The sequence below is a fragment of the Pinus tabuliformis genome, chromosome 5_2, assembly GCF_031772625.1.
Source record: "Pinus tabuliformis cultivar Carrire ecotype Pingquan chromosome 5_2, CPIR1, whole genome shotgun sequence".
Classification (NCBI taxonomy): Eukaryota; Viridiplantae; Streptophyta; class Pinopsida; order Pinales; family Pinaceae; genus Pinus; species Pinus tabuliformis.
In genome coordinates, this window is record NC_142306.1 from 633,821,061 (window position 1) to 633,838,080 (window position 17,020).

The following is a 17,020-nucleotide window of genomic DNA, read 5'->3' on the forward strand; positions in this document are numbered from 1 at the left end:
CGCACCTGAAACGCTTCGTTTCTGCGTATGTATGCACTTTTCTCTTACTGCACCTGCGTCCCTCCGGGCATAGATGATTTCAAGACTTCAGAAGTAACCCAGACAGTCAGATCTACAGATCTGAACATGCGCCGAAGAGATCTCGGTCCATCAGTAGATTCGCCTTGTTTAGATCTAGACCAGATCTAGCCCTCATAAGATATTCAACCCAAAACATGCTCAAGCCAAATGATCTCCTTTGCTTTATATAGGCAAGCTCCTCCTAAAATCATGGAACAATACCACGAGCCGACACCATAGTAACCCAATACCGTCGGCTAAATACCAAGAGTAACACATAAGAAAACCCCACATGTGAATTTCTTTCCCTTGAAATGTGTGCACTGGGGGGACGCACCTCCTGAACAGTTGGCCTGCATGCCTGGACGCGGTCCCTGCATGGTGTACCTGCGGGTACGCACCTTCTGAACTGATTACCTGCGTACTTCTTAATTTTCAACAAATTGAGAGCCTTGCCACGGGAGTTGCCATCAAGTACAACATCTGTAACATATAGCCATACCAGAAACATAATGCCAACAATCTCCCCCTTTGGACTTGATGGCAACCTCGACTTGATGGCAACCTCACAAACTTCAGCTTCATTCTCCCCCTTTGACATCAAGGGCAAAGGGGTATGCTCCCCCTAAGATCATGCACCCCCTGAAAATGAACCAGATCTGCAGCAAAGAACCATAATCCACCATGAAAGAGATAGAGACATATTGCAGCTATTTCCAAGATCTCCTTCTGACCATCCTCCATAATGCCAACAATGCATTATATGCTCCCCCTGAACCTGTACCATCAATTAGAAAAGGTTCAACAATAAGATGATGCATCAACAACCCCCAGCTTTTGCCTGAGGTATTCAAAGGTGTCCCTAGGCAATGGTTTGGTGAGAATATCAGCAACTTGTTCCTTAGAAGGAACATACTCCAACTTGACCTTTTGTTCAAGCACTTGTTCCCGGAGAAAATGATACTTGATTGGTATGTGCTTGGTTTTTGAATGCATAACAAGATTATTTGAGATGCTGATTGCACTTGTGTTATCACATAAGATGGGGATTGGTGGTGTACAAGTGATTTGAAAATCCTGCAAAGTCTGCATCATCCAGAGGAGTTGGGTGCAACAAGATGCAGCAGCAACATATTTCGCTTCAACTGTAGACAAGGCAATCGAACTATGTTTCTTGTTGAACCAAGATACCAGTCTGGAACCCATAAAGAACGCACCACCACTTGTGTGTTTCCTCTCATCCACGCTTCTGGCCCAATCTGCATCTGTATAAGCATGAAGTGTAAGATCTGTATCTCGAGGATACCATAAGCCATAATTTTGAGTCCCTTGAAGATATTTGAAAATTCTCTTCACTGCCTGAAGATGAGTCTCCTTCGGATTTGCCTGAAATCTTCCAACTATTCCAACTGCATGCATGATGTTTGGTCGGGTACCTGTCAAATAAAGTAAACTTCCAATCATAGATCTGTAGGTTGGTTGATGTACTGCTGCAGATTCATCATTTGCACTGAGGCTACATCCTATGACCATGGGTGTACATACTGGTTTTGCATCTTCCATACCATATTTCTTCAAAATCTGTTTGAGATACTTGGTTTGAGATAAAAAGATTCCTCCTTCTTTTTGTTGGATTTGCAAACCAAGGAAATATGTCAGTTCTCCTAGCAAGGACATTTCAAATTCTTTCTGCATGACCGAGGAAAAGTTTTGACTCATAGCTTCTTCATTGCTCCCAAAACTAATGTCATCTACATATACAACAAGTATTAGCAATTTGTCATTTTCAACTTTTATATAAAGATTGCTATCTGTTGATCCTTTTGAAAAACCTTGTTGATGAAGATATTTGTCCAAACGGTAGTACCAAGCCCTTGGAGCTTGTTTGAGACCATAGAGAGCCTTTTTCAATCTACATACAAGATTTGGATCCTTTCCAAGAATGAACCCATCTGGCTGTTCAATGTACAATTCTTCTTCCAAGTCTCCATTCAGAAAGGCTGATTTCACATCCATTTGAAATACTTTGAAGTTTTGAAAACTTGAGAGAGCAAGGAACATTCGGATGGCCTCAAGTCTTGCAACAGGAGCAAAGGTTTCTTCAAAGTCTATTCCTTCTTGCTGCGCATACCCTTTACAAACAAGTCTGGCTTTGTTTCTAATTACTTCTCCATTTTCATTCAATTTATTTTTGAAGACCCATTTTGTTCTGATAACATTCTTATCTTTTGGTCTAGGAACCAGCTCCCAAGTGTTGTTCTTTTTTATCTGCTCAAGTTCTTCATCCATTGCTTTCACCCAACATTCATCTTTGCATGCCTCTTTCACATTTTGTGGTTCAGTAGAGGAGAGTAATGCCAAATAGCTTGAAGCTTCTGCAACTGTTCTTCTTGTTTGTACACCTGCTTCTTTCTGCCCCATAATCTGAGATTCTGGATGATTCTTCTGAACATATCTGGATGGAGTCTTTTCTTCTATTCTTGTTTGCTCTTCTGGTTCTTCTTCTTGAGGTTCTTCTTCTTCATCATTCTGTCGTTGGGGGTAGCCTTCATCTTCTTTGATGTCTTCATGATGTACTTTCCTAGGAATGTATCCCTTTTCATCAACCACTACATCAATGTTGTCAACAATTCTGCCAAGTCTTGTATTGTAGCATTTGTATGCTTTGCTATGTGGAGAGTAACCAAGAAGAATTCCTTCATCTGCTCTAGGTTCAAGTTTGCCAAGCTGCTCATCCGTATTCTTGATATAGCATTTTCTCCCAAAGATTTTGAAGTGCTTTACCGAAGGAGTCCTACCACTCCAGAGCTCATGAGGAGTTTGAGTGCTGTTCACCTGGACATTTGTTTTGTTGAGAATAACAACCGCAGCATGTGCAGCTTCACCCCAGAAGGCTGCGGGAGTTCCTGACTCATCAAGCATAGCACGAGCCATTTGTTGGATTGTTCTGTTCATCCTTTCCACAACTCCATTTTGCTGAGGAGTTCTTGCTATAGAGAATTCTCTTCTTATCCCATGTTCTTCACAGAAATCGAAAAATTCATTTGAAGTAAATTCCCCACCTCTATCAGATCTGAGGCACTTAATTTTGTGACCTGATTGATTTTCAACCAAGGCTTTGAAGGATTTGAATTTTTCGAATGCTTCATATTTGTGCTTCATAAGTCCTAGCCAGACAAACCTGGAGAAATCGTCAATGAATAATATCAAGTATTCTTCTCCTCTAGGTGTTCTTTTCCTGAATGGACCACATGTATCTGTATGTACTAGCTCAAGAGGCATGCTAGCTGATCCTTCCTTCTCTGGAAAGTTAGTTCTGGTTTGTTTTCCAAACTGAAATGATTTGAATATGGTGTTGTCAGGAATTTTGATATCTGGAAGATCGCGAACTGCCTGATATTTGCATGCTTTCCTTATTTGTGAAAAGCTTAGATGCCCCAGCCTCCGATGCCATAACCAGTGCTCATCATCCTTGCTTAGATAACATTGTTGTTGTCCTTCTTCAAATATGTACAGATTATTTGGAGTTCTTTTTCCTTTGATCACTGTTTTACCTGTATCAAGATCACGAACAAGACATCCATTTGATCTGAATATAACCTCGGTTCTTTGATCACACATCTGGCTGACACTTAGAAGATTATGCTTCAATCCATCAACATACAAAACATTTCCAGCCTTGACCTTTTCTTTTAACTGAGCAATGCGTTTTCCTTTTATAGTTGCAGGAGTATCATTTCCAAAAGAGACTTTCTTTCCCTTTTCTAGAGCAGAATAAGACTCAAGTTTTTCTTTATCACCTGTCATATGCTTCGAACATCCACTGTCAATGTACCATAGATTTTCCTGTCCCTCTGCATAGAATGCTATCCCACATCTTTTTGTTTGAGGTTCCTTTATTCTCCATGTTTTGGTGCCTGAGGCTTGTTCCTTTTTCTGCTGAAACCTGCTCCTGCATTCAGAGTCTTCATGACCAAAGTTATTGCAAATAGAGCATTCAACTTCATTTTCAAGAACCGAAAAGTTGTTATAGGTCCTTTTTGTAATCCCTGTCATACTTCTTTGTTTTTGAGCTTCCCTAGTCATGATCGTTTTATATGCAACACATTGAGCTGCTTTGTGACCAAAGTTATGGCAAGAAAAGCATTGTCCATTGAAAAAACTTCTGCGGTTATTGAATCTACCAGCCAACTGATTGTAATTTTCATCTATTCTTGAACCAAATTGAGAAGATTTTACCTGTGGTTGGTTGTAGCTTTTGTTCACCCTTAAGATGGATTGCCCTTGATAGTTTCTGTTTGTAATTCGTCCCTGCTTTACCTGTTGATCTTCATTGTTCTTTTGCTCATTTCTTCTTGCTACATCAAGATAACTTTTTGTGGTGGATGCTTGAGAAGTTTCTCCATTATAGCCCAGACCTGTCTTGTTTATTGGAGACCGCTGCACATTGATAATCTCATCCAAAGTTTCAGATCCTTTGACAAACTTGAGATTAATAGCTTTTGTTTTCTCAATCTCTTTTCTAAGACCAACAATTTCACCTTCTAGTTTTTCAAGATGTTTTTCCTTTTCATCAATTTGAAATTGTAGAGTATCAATGATCATGTTCTTTTCTTCTATACATCTCTTGAGTCTAGTAATTTCATCATACAGGTTATCCACATCTACAGCATCCATATAATCATCATCTTCAAATGACATTAATAACTTATATTCATTACCTTGTTCATCTTCATCACTGTTTGATAGACCATCACTATCTTCATGAGTGTAGTAGCTTTTCTTATTTGCGTTCTGTTTCTTGTTCCATCTAGCAGGTTCCTTTCCTTTATCCTTATGAGGACATTTTGCAGCATAATGACCTACTCTTCCACAAGAAAAGCATTTAAAAGGTAACTTACCTCTGAACTTTCCAAAACCCATTTGAAGATTTCTGACAAAATTTGATTCTTCTTCCTCTTCTTCTGGGATGTGGCTTGCTTCATAATAATCTCCTTTGCCTGATGCCTTGAAAGCAGCTTCTCTTCTGTCTGATGGACCTCCCTTTCTCATTTCATAAGCAGTTAGAATTCCATGTAGCTGAGACATAGTAAGAATTCGTAGATTTTCCTTTTCTTCTATTGCAGATACTTTAGATTCAAACTTGGGGGACAATGATCTTAGGACCTTTTCAACCACAATAGCCTCTTTTATTTCTTCACCCAAATTTTTCATACAATTAACAACCTCATCTACCCGAAGAAAATAGTTAGCCACACTTTCATCATTATACATTTTGAGAGTCTCATACTGAATTATGAGAGTTTGAAGTTTAGCACGCTTTACCTGTTCGTCTCCTTCATAGCTCGTGACAATTTTGTCCCATATCTCTTTTGCGGATTTATAGTGCATTACCTTCATGAATTCTGATTGAGATATACATCCTAATAGAGTACTGACTGCTTTCGCATTTGTTTCATACTTCTTTTTCTCGGCTGCATCTGTAGGAGTAGCTGAAGGAAAAGCATAGCCTGTCTCTACAATGTCCCAAACTTCTGTACCAAGAGATTGAAGATAGGCAGTAACTCTTACCTTCCAATAGTTGAAGTTTGTCCCATCAAAAACCGGTGGCCTGATTGATGCTTCTCTCTCGTAGTTGCTCATGATGAACGATCTACCTTCAAGCGATCAAGCTTCTCTGAAGGACCTGCTCTGATACCAATTGTTGGAAATAATACTGAGAGGGGGGGTGAATCAGTATTATATAATTCTTTTAATAAATCTTCTTTATTTGTTCTTTGAATTATTTTTGCATGTCAGTACCATAAAATAATGAGCATGAACAAAAGAAAACAGATAGTCACACCAAAGAACACAAGATGTAAGGTGGAAACCCAATGTGGGTGAAAACCACCTGCTGCAATATGTCTTTATCTTCTTTCAAATTAGAAACTCCTTTTACAATGGTTTTGTACTGGTGCAGTCCTTTACCAGTACGCAGGCTGCAACCTGCAGAGAGCTACAACTCTCTCTCGTTTTCCAGTCTCTCCTTGAAGGGAGCTACAATCCCCTACTTTTATTACAAGGACCACTTTTCATAAATTTTCAAACTGGATCCATAAGCATCAATTGATCATCAAGTATAAGAGAATCACCCAATCAACTGTAGTAACCAGATCAACAATAATAGGACCAAACCCAGAACACAACAATGATAAACAAATATTTTAAGAGAAGTAAGCACCCTACTCAACTGCTTGCCTGCTTACGTAAGCACCCTCCTCAACTGCTGGCCTGCTTACTGTACTCACCCTGCTCAACTGCTTGCCTGCTTACAGTACGCACCCTGCTCAACTGCTAGCCTGCGTCCCGGACGCACCCTGCTCAACTGCTAGCCTGCGTACCTCGCTCTGAGTCTATTGAACTGCCTGCGTATGTACGCACCTGCAACCCTTCTGTGCCTGCGTACCGGCGCACCTGCTGCTCTTCTATGCCTGCGTACCGGCGCACCTGCAGCTCTTCTGTGCCTGCGTACCGGCGCACCTGAACCCTTCTGCGCCTGCATACCAGCGCACCTGAAACCCTTTGTTTCTGCGTATGTACGCACTTTTCTCTTACTGCACCTGCGTCCCTCCGGGCATAGATGATTTCAAGACTTCAGAAGTAACCCAGACAGTCAGATCTACAGATCTGAACATGCGCCGAAGAGATCTCGGTCCATCAGTAGATTCGCCTTGTTTAGATCTAGACCAGATTTAGCCCTCATAAGATATTCAACCCAAAACATGCTCAAGCCAAATGATCTCCTTTGCTTTATATAGGCAAGCTCCTCCTAAAATCATGGAACAATACCACGAGCCGACACCATAGTAAGCCAATACCGTCGGCTAAATACCAAGAGTAACACATAGGAAACCCCACATGTGAATTTCTTTGCCTTGAAATGTGTGCACTGGGGGGATGCACCTCCTGAACGGCTGGCCTGCGTGCCTGGACACGGCCCCTGCATGGTGTACCTGCGGGTATGCACCTTCTGAACTGATTACCTGCGTACTTCTTAATTTTCAACAAATGAGAGCCTTGCCACGGGAGTTGCCATCAAGTACAACATCTGTAACATATAGCCATTCCAGAACCATAATGCCAACATATTGATGAGAAGAAAAAGCTAAGGTGCAATGACTTTTCAGTAGTTTATCGGCACACATGAAGGAACAACTTCAATTTAAATACCTAAAAACTATGGAGGATGTTGTGTGAAAGGCCTCAATTTGTTACGAGAGGATGCAAAAAAGGACATTAACAAAAGTTGGACAGCGAAGAAGGGGTAGAGGGATGCACAAAATAATAGAAGTAACTGAAGAGGTAACCCCTGGAATACTTTCAAAGGATAGCACGGGGAACACATGGAAAGAGACCTGTAGAAAACCCAATTCAAAAATGAAAATACATGAGTGAATCCATCCAGTAAAGCTAAAGGCGAGCTAGGAAAAAGGCCACCACTATGGTGTTGGGGTTGTGGAGAACCACATTATATTAAAAACTTTCCACATCGTGGGAGGTTGGAACCAATCGCGAACCTGTAGGAGGCATCAATAGTGAGCTATATAGCAAGGGAAATACCTAAGATTAATGCAACCCTAGAAGACCAACAAGCAGATTATCAACTGAGCATGATTGAAATGGAAGGTAAAATGTTTAAACATGTTGTTTTGATTTTGATAAATCCTGGAGCCAGTCTAAGTTAAATAAGTCCTAGAGTAGTAGATCTATCTCAGTTACAAACCAAGAAATTTAAAAATCCCTGGTTAGTTCAACTCGCCAAAGGTGCCAAGTGGAAAATGGGAGCTAAAGTGAAGGATTGTTCCATTGAAATAACAAAACAAATCACTAAGGTGAATATAAATGTTTTACCTTTAGGTTTGTATGACATTTTAATAAGAATGGACTAGATGGAAGCTCATTGGTATTCCATAAATTGTAAGGAAAACACTGTCAACTTTTTGGCTGATGAAGGTGTTAGAAGAAAACTACAGGGTATTAAGAGGCCAGTACAGTTAAGACCCGTCACTGCTTCCCAGCTAGGGAAGTGTTTGAGAAAAGGTTTTCATTTCTATACAGTACAAGTGGTTACACTAAAATTGATAAGGTAGCTCATTAGTTGAAGAATCTCACTATAATTCAAGAGTTTCTAGACATGTTTCCTTAGGAAATACTAGGGTTTCCACCTAAAAGAGATATTGATTTCATCATAGAATTAATGCCTAGAGGAGCCCCAATTTCAAAGGCTCCTTATAGGATGAGTGTACCTAAACTTACGAAATTGAAAATATAGCTCCAATATTTGTTGGATAAGAATTACATACGCCCCAGTGTGTCACCCTCGGGAGCACTAGTGTTGTTTGTCAGAAAAAAAGGATGGCACCTTGAGATTGTGCATTGATTATTATCAATTAAATAAATTAACCATTAAAAATAAATATCCATTACCTAGAATTGACGACCTATTTGATCATTCAAAGGTGCTAAGATATTTTTGAAGATTCATCTAAGATCGGGGTATCATCAAATACCAATAAAAGAAGAAGATATAAGCAAGACGGCTTTCAATACCTGTTATGGGCACTATGAATTTGTGGTCTACCCTTTGGACTGACCAATACCCCTGCAACATTCATGAGTCTCACGAATGGAATATCCCATCCATATCTCAATAATTTTTTATTAATATTTATTGATGATATGTTGATTTACTCAAAAAATTTAGAAGAACATCACCAAAATTTGCAGATTGTGTTACAGATCCTAAGGGAACACCAATTGTATGCAAAATTTAATAAATGTGATTCTTTGAAAGAAGAGATACAGTACCTAGGACACATTATAACTCAAGAGGTCATATCGGTGGACCGAGAAAAAATTAAATCCATCATGGAACGACCCACACCCAAAAATATCACAGACATATGATCTTTTCCAGGGCTGGCTGGATACTATCGTCGTTTTATAAAAGGATTTTTGAAGGTATCCTACGGCATGACCTCATTGCAGAGGAAGGGAAAAATTTTTAATTGGACTAAGGAGTGCCAAAAAAGTTTCGACTAGTTAAGACACCTGTTAACTATTGCACCAGTCGTTTGAATAGCTAACCCTAGCAAGGAATTTTTGGTGTGTACCGATGCTTTCCAAACCGGAATTGGGAGCGTTCTCATGGAAGAATGTTGTGTAGTTTCATATGCATCACGGAAATTGAAAGACCATGAACACTGCTATTTAGCTTTTGATCTAGAACTCACAGTAATAATTTATGCACTGAAAATGCGGTGACACTATCTATTAGGGAAAAGGTTTATTCTTATGAGATCATAGTAGGCTTACAAACTTTTTCCATCAACCAAAATTGAATGCTTGATAGGCGTGGTGGACTGCATTCCTAAGCGAATTTGGTTTCGAAATTAAGCAAATTAAAGTAAAGAAAACAAGGTTTTTGATGCCTTAAGTCAAAGATTAAATTACATCGATGGAATTTCTTCTAGCAGAATTAAATTTGATTTTCCAAGACAAATTGAAGAGGCTACCCTAAAGAACCCAGAATATCAGTTTTTATGGTAGAAAGAAAAACACAACAATAGTTCTAAAAGAAAGCTAGGATATGATGTCAATAGCGATGACATGTTGTCGTATAAAAAGCGAATTTATATACCAAATCAGCAAACTATAAAATATTTTTTTTTGATGAATATCATAGAAAACCATACGTTACACACAAAGGTTATCAAAAATTAATTACAACAATAAGAAAATATTATTTCTAATCGGGTATGAAATCTAAAATAGCCCAATACTTAGCACAATGCTTAGAATCTCAGCACGTGAAAGTTGAACATCAACATCCAGCTAGTTTGCTTCACCCTTTACCCATTCCTCAGTGGAAATGGGAAATTATGACTTTAGACTTTATCACTGGGCTTCCAAAATCAAAGAGACAAAATGATTCCATAATGGTGGTTGTAGATAAACTGAGCAAGGCTACTCATTTTATTCCAATCCAGTCAACTTACAAAGTTGTGGAAATAGTTGACATTTTTATGAGAGAAATTTTCAGGTTGCATGGGATTCCTAAAGTGGTTATCTCAAACGAGGATGTAAATTTCACCTTCTCATTTTGGAAATAATTATTCACTCACCTAGGCACTCATGTACAGTACATTACTACTTACCATCTGCAAACAGATGCACAAACTGAGCACATAAATCAAGTGTTGGAGGATATGCTTAGAATGTATGTAATGTAGTATCCCACAAAATAGGAGGAATACATATATTTGGTGGAGTTTGTGTACAATCATTCTTATCATGCATCATTGAAAATGAGTCCATGTGAGGTACTGTATCAAGGAAAGTGTTGAATTCCAGTTAACTGGAATAGCCTGGAGGATAAATTTATGTTGGGACCAGATATGCTAAAAGATATGGAGACTATAGTGAAAAGAGTACAGTCTAATTTGTAGACCACACAACCCCAACAAAAGAGTTATGTTGACTGGAAAATATCCTATTGGGAATTTCAAGTGGGAGATTGCTAGGTCCCTATAATACTAGTGATTCCCCCATTAATATTGTCATTGTATCCCTTATTGTTATTATTGTGCCCCATAGAATCCCACAATTGTTATTTTTGTGCCTTTATATTATTATTGTTAGGTCGGCTAGGTTATATTGTGACCCCTTAGACTCCTATATATAGAAAGGAGGTTTTGTCATTTGTGTCATCCAAGAATTGTTCATTTGTGTAATGTAAAGGAGGTTTCCCCCTTGAAGAGGTGGAATTCTAAGGCGTTGATCTATCTTTTCTATCTTATTGTGAGCGGGTTTCATAACATTTGGTATCAGAGCTTTGGATTCTAGGATTTTGCTACTCCAAACAGGTCATCGTAGAATTTTTGCTATAACTTTTTTTTGGTGATGTTCCAGAAGTGAAAATAAAAACCCATTGAGACGAAATCTTTCTAAACCTTGAGTCCAAATTTTCGATCCTATCTCGCTATATTTTCATAGATATAATCTGAGGATGTTAGGGTTTTTGCAGACCCCTGAATTACATTCCAAACAGGTCACCTTGGGAAAATCATCATAACTTTCTCTTTGAGCATTAGATTGAATTTTCATAAAAAGTTGCAGAAAGAGGACGAAATGTAGTTTTTTGGGTACCATTTTTAGAACCTAAAGTTGAAATAGTGACCCGCGGCATGTCGTACAATTTCGCTCTATTGAACAAGTCTATACTCAGGTCATCGTGGGAGATGTGGCATAACTCTTCATTGGAGAATCCAATCTTGATCAGACCTGCAGGGTTAGAAAGATTACTTAGAGGGTTACCGTGGGAAGCAATTTCAGACCTAGGAGATCCAAAATTACAGAGATACATGAGATTCAATATCAAGCTCCTACAAAGTGAAAAAAGGTGTGTAGTTTCTTTTTTTGGCATAAGCTTTGTTTGAAAAATTAGTTTGAAGGAAAAGCATTATTACCAGTGATTGATGCCCTGAAGAAATAAAATGTAAACACCTAGTAAGCAACCTGAAATCTCTAGCATGAATCACGAAGAAGAGGAAGAAATGCAACATGATATATTCAAATTACGAGACCAAGTGCAACAAATTTCACTCTCGCAAAAAGTAACAGAAAAGAAGATGGATGGTTTAAAGAAAGATGTAGAACCTAAGATGGATGGTTTAAAGAAAGGCGTGGAATATAAGATGGATGGTTTAAAGAAAGGCGTAGAAGCTAAGATGATGTTGAAAAATGTGCAACAAGAAATGTTAAATTTAGAATGTGCTAAAAATAGACCTGCTAAAAATAGCATGTCTTAAAATAGCAGTTTGGCTAGTGAGGTCATTGGCCACATTAGATAAGAGGTGAAACAACTAAAAACAGAAAGTTCTAAAAATAGAATTTATGGGTCCCTTCCTATTTATAGCAGTCCCTAGTCTATCTATAGGAAGTAAAATTAATTTTGGTCTTAACAACAATTGGAAATATTAATTAATTAATTCAGTTGAGTTAATTAGTTAAGGAAATTCAAATTTGAAGTCTTTGTGAGCATGCACATGAGTTGTCCCGCTGATTGAGAAATTTATCCCTAATTTCCTTCACTGATTGACAGAATAAGTATGAGTTCTATAATGAGAGAATCAGTTGACTTAGTTCTAACTAGTCAAGTCCAGTTAGATTATTTTAACAAGTTGCTAAAATAATAAAATATAGTTTGTTAATGCTTGCATGCATGTGACAACTATTATTTTAGATAACTGAGATTCACTCATGGATAATTGTTGCATGTCAGTTCTATCAGAGACCCAGTTGAGATCAAATGTGGGACAGTGTACTATCAGATGCTTGGATCTTTCCAGTAAGTATTCCTTGCATGGAGAAGGATCTATTATAGGAGATTGGAGGAATTGTGGCCTATATATTGAGGCTTAGGTAGTCCATGATTTTCATCTTCTAATTGAAGATCATCAGAGTACAGAGAGAGTAGTATAGCTATTGAGCTGATTCTTTTTGTATTATAAAGAGGATTTCCACTTGATTGATAATACATGGTTGGGGTTTTATGTTGGTGCTTTACCCTGGATATATATTGTGTTATGTGTGATTATTTCTCTTGATTAGTTATGCATGTTTCTACTTGATGTTTCTCATGAATTTGATTATCCTTCTGCTTAATGTTTTGTAGAAGTAGAACAAGTATTATTCTTTAGGACATTGCATATATCGGTTTGTTCTACAGGTGAAATTTATACATGGTATCAAAGCTAGCTGATTTGTAGGAAAAATTCTACAAAATTCTACATGGTATCAGAGCACAAGTGATCAAGGAGAGAATAGTATACTGAGAGGAGATTTCAAAGTTTTGAGTTTTGGGTCGAGAGTTTGCAGAGAAGATATGAAAATTTTTGTACAAAATTTTCAGAAATAAATAACATATTTGGATTCCTTCCGGAAAAATACCAAAAATAAAATAAAATAAAAAATGAGTTGAATCAGAGTTCGGATGAGGAAGATATTGTTGATTTAAAATCAGCTCTTTTTCTAGAAAATTTCGTGACAGCGGGAAAGTGGAAATAGATTGGTGTGCTAGCCAAGAACCTATATGCACTTGAGGTAAAAAATGCATGCAAAGCCTTGAGGAGCGAGGCAAAGGTTAGAGACTTGGTGGTTGAGAGGGAGAGTATATTACCTCTCAACATGCAGCGCCAGAAGAAGTCTCAGACAATTGTGGAGGAGCCACGATTTGGTGCAGCAGCTTCAGGAGGTTGTTGATCCAAACTTAAATAGGAACGCAAAAAATTACCAAGATAACCAAATACACAAAGATGCAGTGGAAATAATACTTCATTTCATTAATGGAAAATACTGAAATATGCTTACAACTAGAAATGGAAATAAACCTGCTAGGGTGATGGTAGCTTATCTCTGAGAAGAGATGTGTGGCTACATGCCTCTGAACTGTCTTACAATGAGGCTCGAAGGCCTATTTATTGTTGAGGAACAATGGAAAACCCTTCACATTCCAAAACCTAACCCTAGAAGATCAAACGCCAAATTGTGGGCCCCATTTTTGGGTAAGTTGGTACATCAACTTCTTGAGGTCGCGAATTGGTTGTACTATCTCTGTTTGATGCACATGATAGCTCGTTGGAAATATCTCTCTGAGGACTACGGCGGGAAAGACAATTTTTAGATAGAAAAATCGTTGGTGGTATATTTCCCAAAAAAATATCGTTTAGGGCCTCAAAACAGCTCCGGAAGTTTAGGACCCTAAAAACTGCTAAAAATAGTAAATTGTGCTATAACTAAGGAAACTAAAAAAACTGAAAGAAGCACTAGAGGGGATCCAAGTGGAATTAGCGGGTGGCCACTAATATCCACTTGGATCATTCCTCCCCCCTTAGGAAACAATGGTCCCCATTGCGTTGAGTTCCTCCATGAGATGAGGGAATTTCTGCTGCACTTGGTCCCTAGTGAGCCACTTGCCCTGGTGAAGGACTTGTCCTACTTTGACAACTCGATACAGTTGGATATTCTGCTGGCAAGTGTGCTTGATTTGTGTGTCCATGATCTGATCAGTTGCAGCTTGTTCCATGCAAGCTGGATTTAACTCTATGGGTGTGAGTTGTTCTGCAACGTCAGACGTGTCTAGTAATGGTGGAAAGTATGGCCGCAGGCGGTCGACATTGAACACCGGGTGCAGGCCAAGGAATGGGGGAATTCTGAGCTCAAATGCATTGTCTCCCATAGCCTTGGTAATGGTGTAAGGGCCATATCGGAGTGGTCTAAGTTTCCGATAGGTTCCGGTAAGGCGTTCCTTTTGCAAATGCAACCAGACTTTGTCACCCACCTGAAACTTGTGTGGCACCCGATGTTGATCATGTCATTGCTTGTACTTAACATTTGATTTCTCCAGAATTTCATGGACCTGCCGGCGAATATGTTGGATATCCTCAATGAAGCTATTTTCCTTATCTGTTTCGGACTGGACATGAGCAGAATCTACCCGAGTAGCTGCAAATGGCATGGCCACATCGATGGGACATAGTGCCTGGAATCCCAAGCCCACTTGAAAAGGGCTATGGCCAGTCGAGCTGTGGAGAGCCCGGTTGTAGCTATGTTGAACATAGGGGAGGCTCTCATCCCATGTGCATGGATGCTTTGAGTTGTACATGCGCAGAATGTGTACGATCATCCTGTTGACAACCTCTGTCTGGCCATCAGTTTGAGGATGGAAGGCTGTGGACTTAGTGAGTTTGGTGTCCAGCATCGACCAGAGACTGGACCAAAATGTACCGAGGAACCTACTTTCCTGATCTGATATGATAGACTGTGGGATCCAAAAGTGTACCCACACTTGTTCAAAGAAGAGTTTAGCAATGGCTTCTGCTGTGATATTCTTCTTGCAGGCCGCCATAATGGCCATCTTTGAGAACCTGTCGACGACCACAAAAACAAAGTCATTTCCATGCTTAGTGGAAGGAAGGCCTGACATGTAATCCATGGAGATGGATTCCCAAGGCTGACTAGGGGTAGGTAGCGGGGTATAGAGGCCTTGCTTCTTGATGGTTGGTTTAGCAATAGCATAGGTAGTGCATGACCTGATGTACTTCCCGACATCCTGTCAAAGATTCGGCCAATAGAAATACTTCTGAAGTACTGCCACCATTTTTTTGACCCCAAAATTTCCAACAGCCTGACTGTAGTGTGCTTCCCAAATCATCTTGGCACGCTCGCTTGAAGGAACACAAAGGTGACCTAGGTGGCATAACAGGCCATCCTAAAGGTGAAAATATGGAACATGCTAACCCTCCAAGAGGTTCTGGTATGTGTGGCCGAATTCCGGGTCACTTTTGTAGAGCAGTGGCCAATTAGAAGTCTCGTGCCCACAAGAGTTGAGGACGGTGGTTAATGCCATGATCGGTGGTCGACTGAGGCAATCTGCAACATTATTAGTGCTGCCCTTCTTATACTTGATATTCAAATGGAACTGTTGCAGGTATGTGGACCACTTCTGATGGCGATCATTCTGCAATTTCCCTTGGGTCTATATGAACTGCAGGGGTCGATGGTCTGTGTGGATGACTGTTTCCTTCCCCAAAATGTAATTCTTTCATTGTTGACAGGCCTGCACAATGGAATACATCTCTTTATCATAAGTGGGATACTTCCGAATTGTGTCTAAAAGTGTTTCACTGTGATATGCCACTGGATGCCTGTGTTGAGTAAGGACTTCCCCAATATCATAGTCAGAGGCATCTGTCTCGACCTCAAATGGTTGTTGTAAATCTGGTAAAGTGAGCACTGGTGCTGTGCAGAGGCGATCTTTCAACTCTATGAATGCCTTCTATTGAGATTTAGACCAAAAGAATTTTTTCTTCGCCCCTCCCTTGGTGACTTGACTCAAAGGCCAAGTGATATGAGAAAACCCCAACACAAACCTGTGGTAGAAGTTGGCAAGACCTAGAAAGCTGCAGAGCTATGTCAGAGTGGTCGGAGATGGACAATCCCGAATGACTTTGATCTTGGCTGGATCCACATGCACCCCGTGTTCATCAATAATGTATCCTAGATACTGAACCTAGGTCATGCCAAAAGTGCATTTCTCCAAATTGGCACATAGCTTGTGTTGCCGCAGTGTTTGGAGAACCTGTCGAATGTGGTTGAGGTGCTCTTCCTAACTCTGGCTGAAGATCAGAATGTCATCCAAGTATACCACTACAAATGAGTTGGTGAATGGCCGCAAGATGTCATCCATTGGCCTCATGAAGGTTGCAGGAGCATTCATCAACCCGAAAGGCATAACCAACCATTTGAAAAGGCCCTCTTTGGCTTTGAAGGCAGTCTTCCACACATCAGAGGGTTCGATTGGTACCTGGTAATATCCTGACTTCAGATCAATCTTGCTGAAATATTTTTCCCCCTTTAGTTGGTCTAGGAGGTCATCAATCTGCGGGATCAGGTACCTATTACAGACAGTGATCTTGTTCAGCACCAGATAGTCAATACATAGTCTCCAAGTCCCATCCTTCTTCTGTACCAACACAATTGGGCTCCCGCAAGGTGATGAACTCAGACGGATGTGGACTTTTTGCAGAAGATCCTGAATCTTCCTCTTCATTTCATCATTCTCTATAACGGAGCGCTGATAAATTTGTCCATTGGGTAATGACGCACCTGGGGTCAGATCGATCGAGTGCTTGACCTGACAGTGCAGAGGAACCCCTATGGGGGAGGTGAAGATGTCCTCGTACTCCTCCATGACCTTGTCCATCTGTAGTTTTCGTGCAGAGGGGCCCTGTCTGGAGGTTGTGGCCACCGTCTTCTTCTTTCCTTGAGGGCGTATCATCAGGAATTTTTTTTTTCCAGTTTTGGAAATGAGCTTACTGCATTGTTTTGTAGTAATCAAAGAGATGGCAGCAGGGGG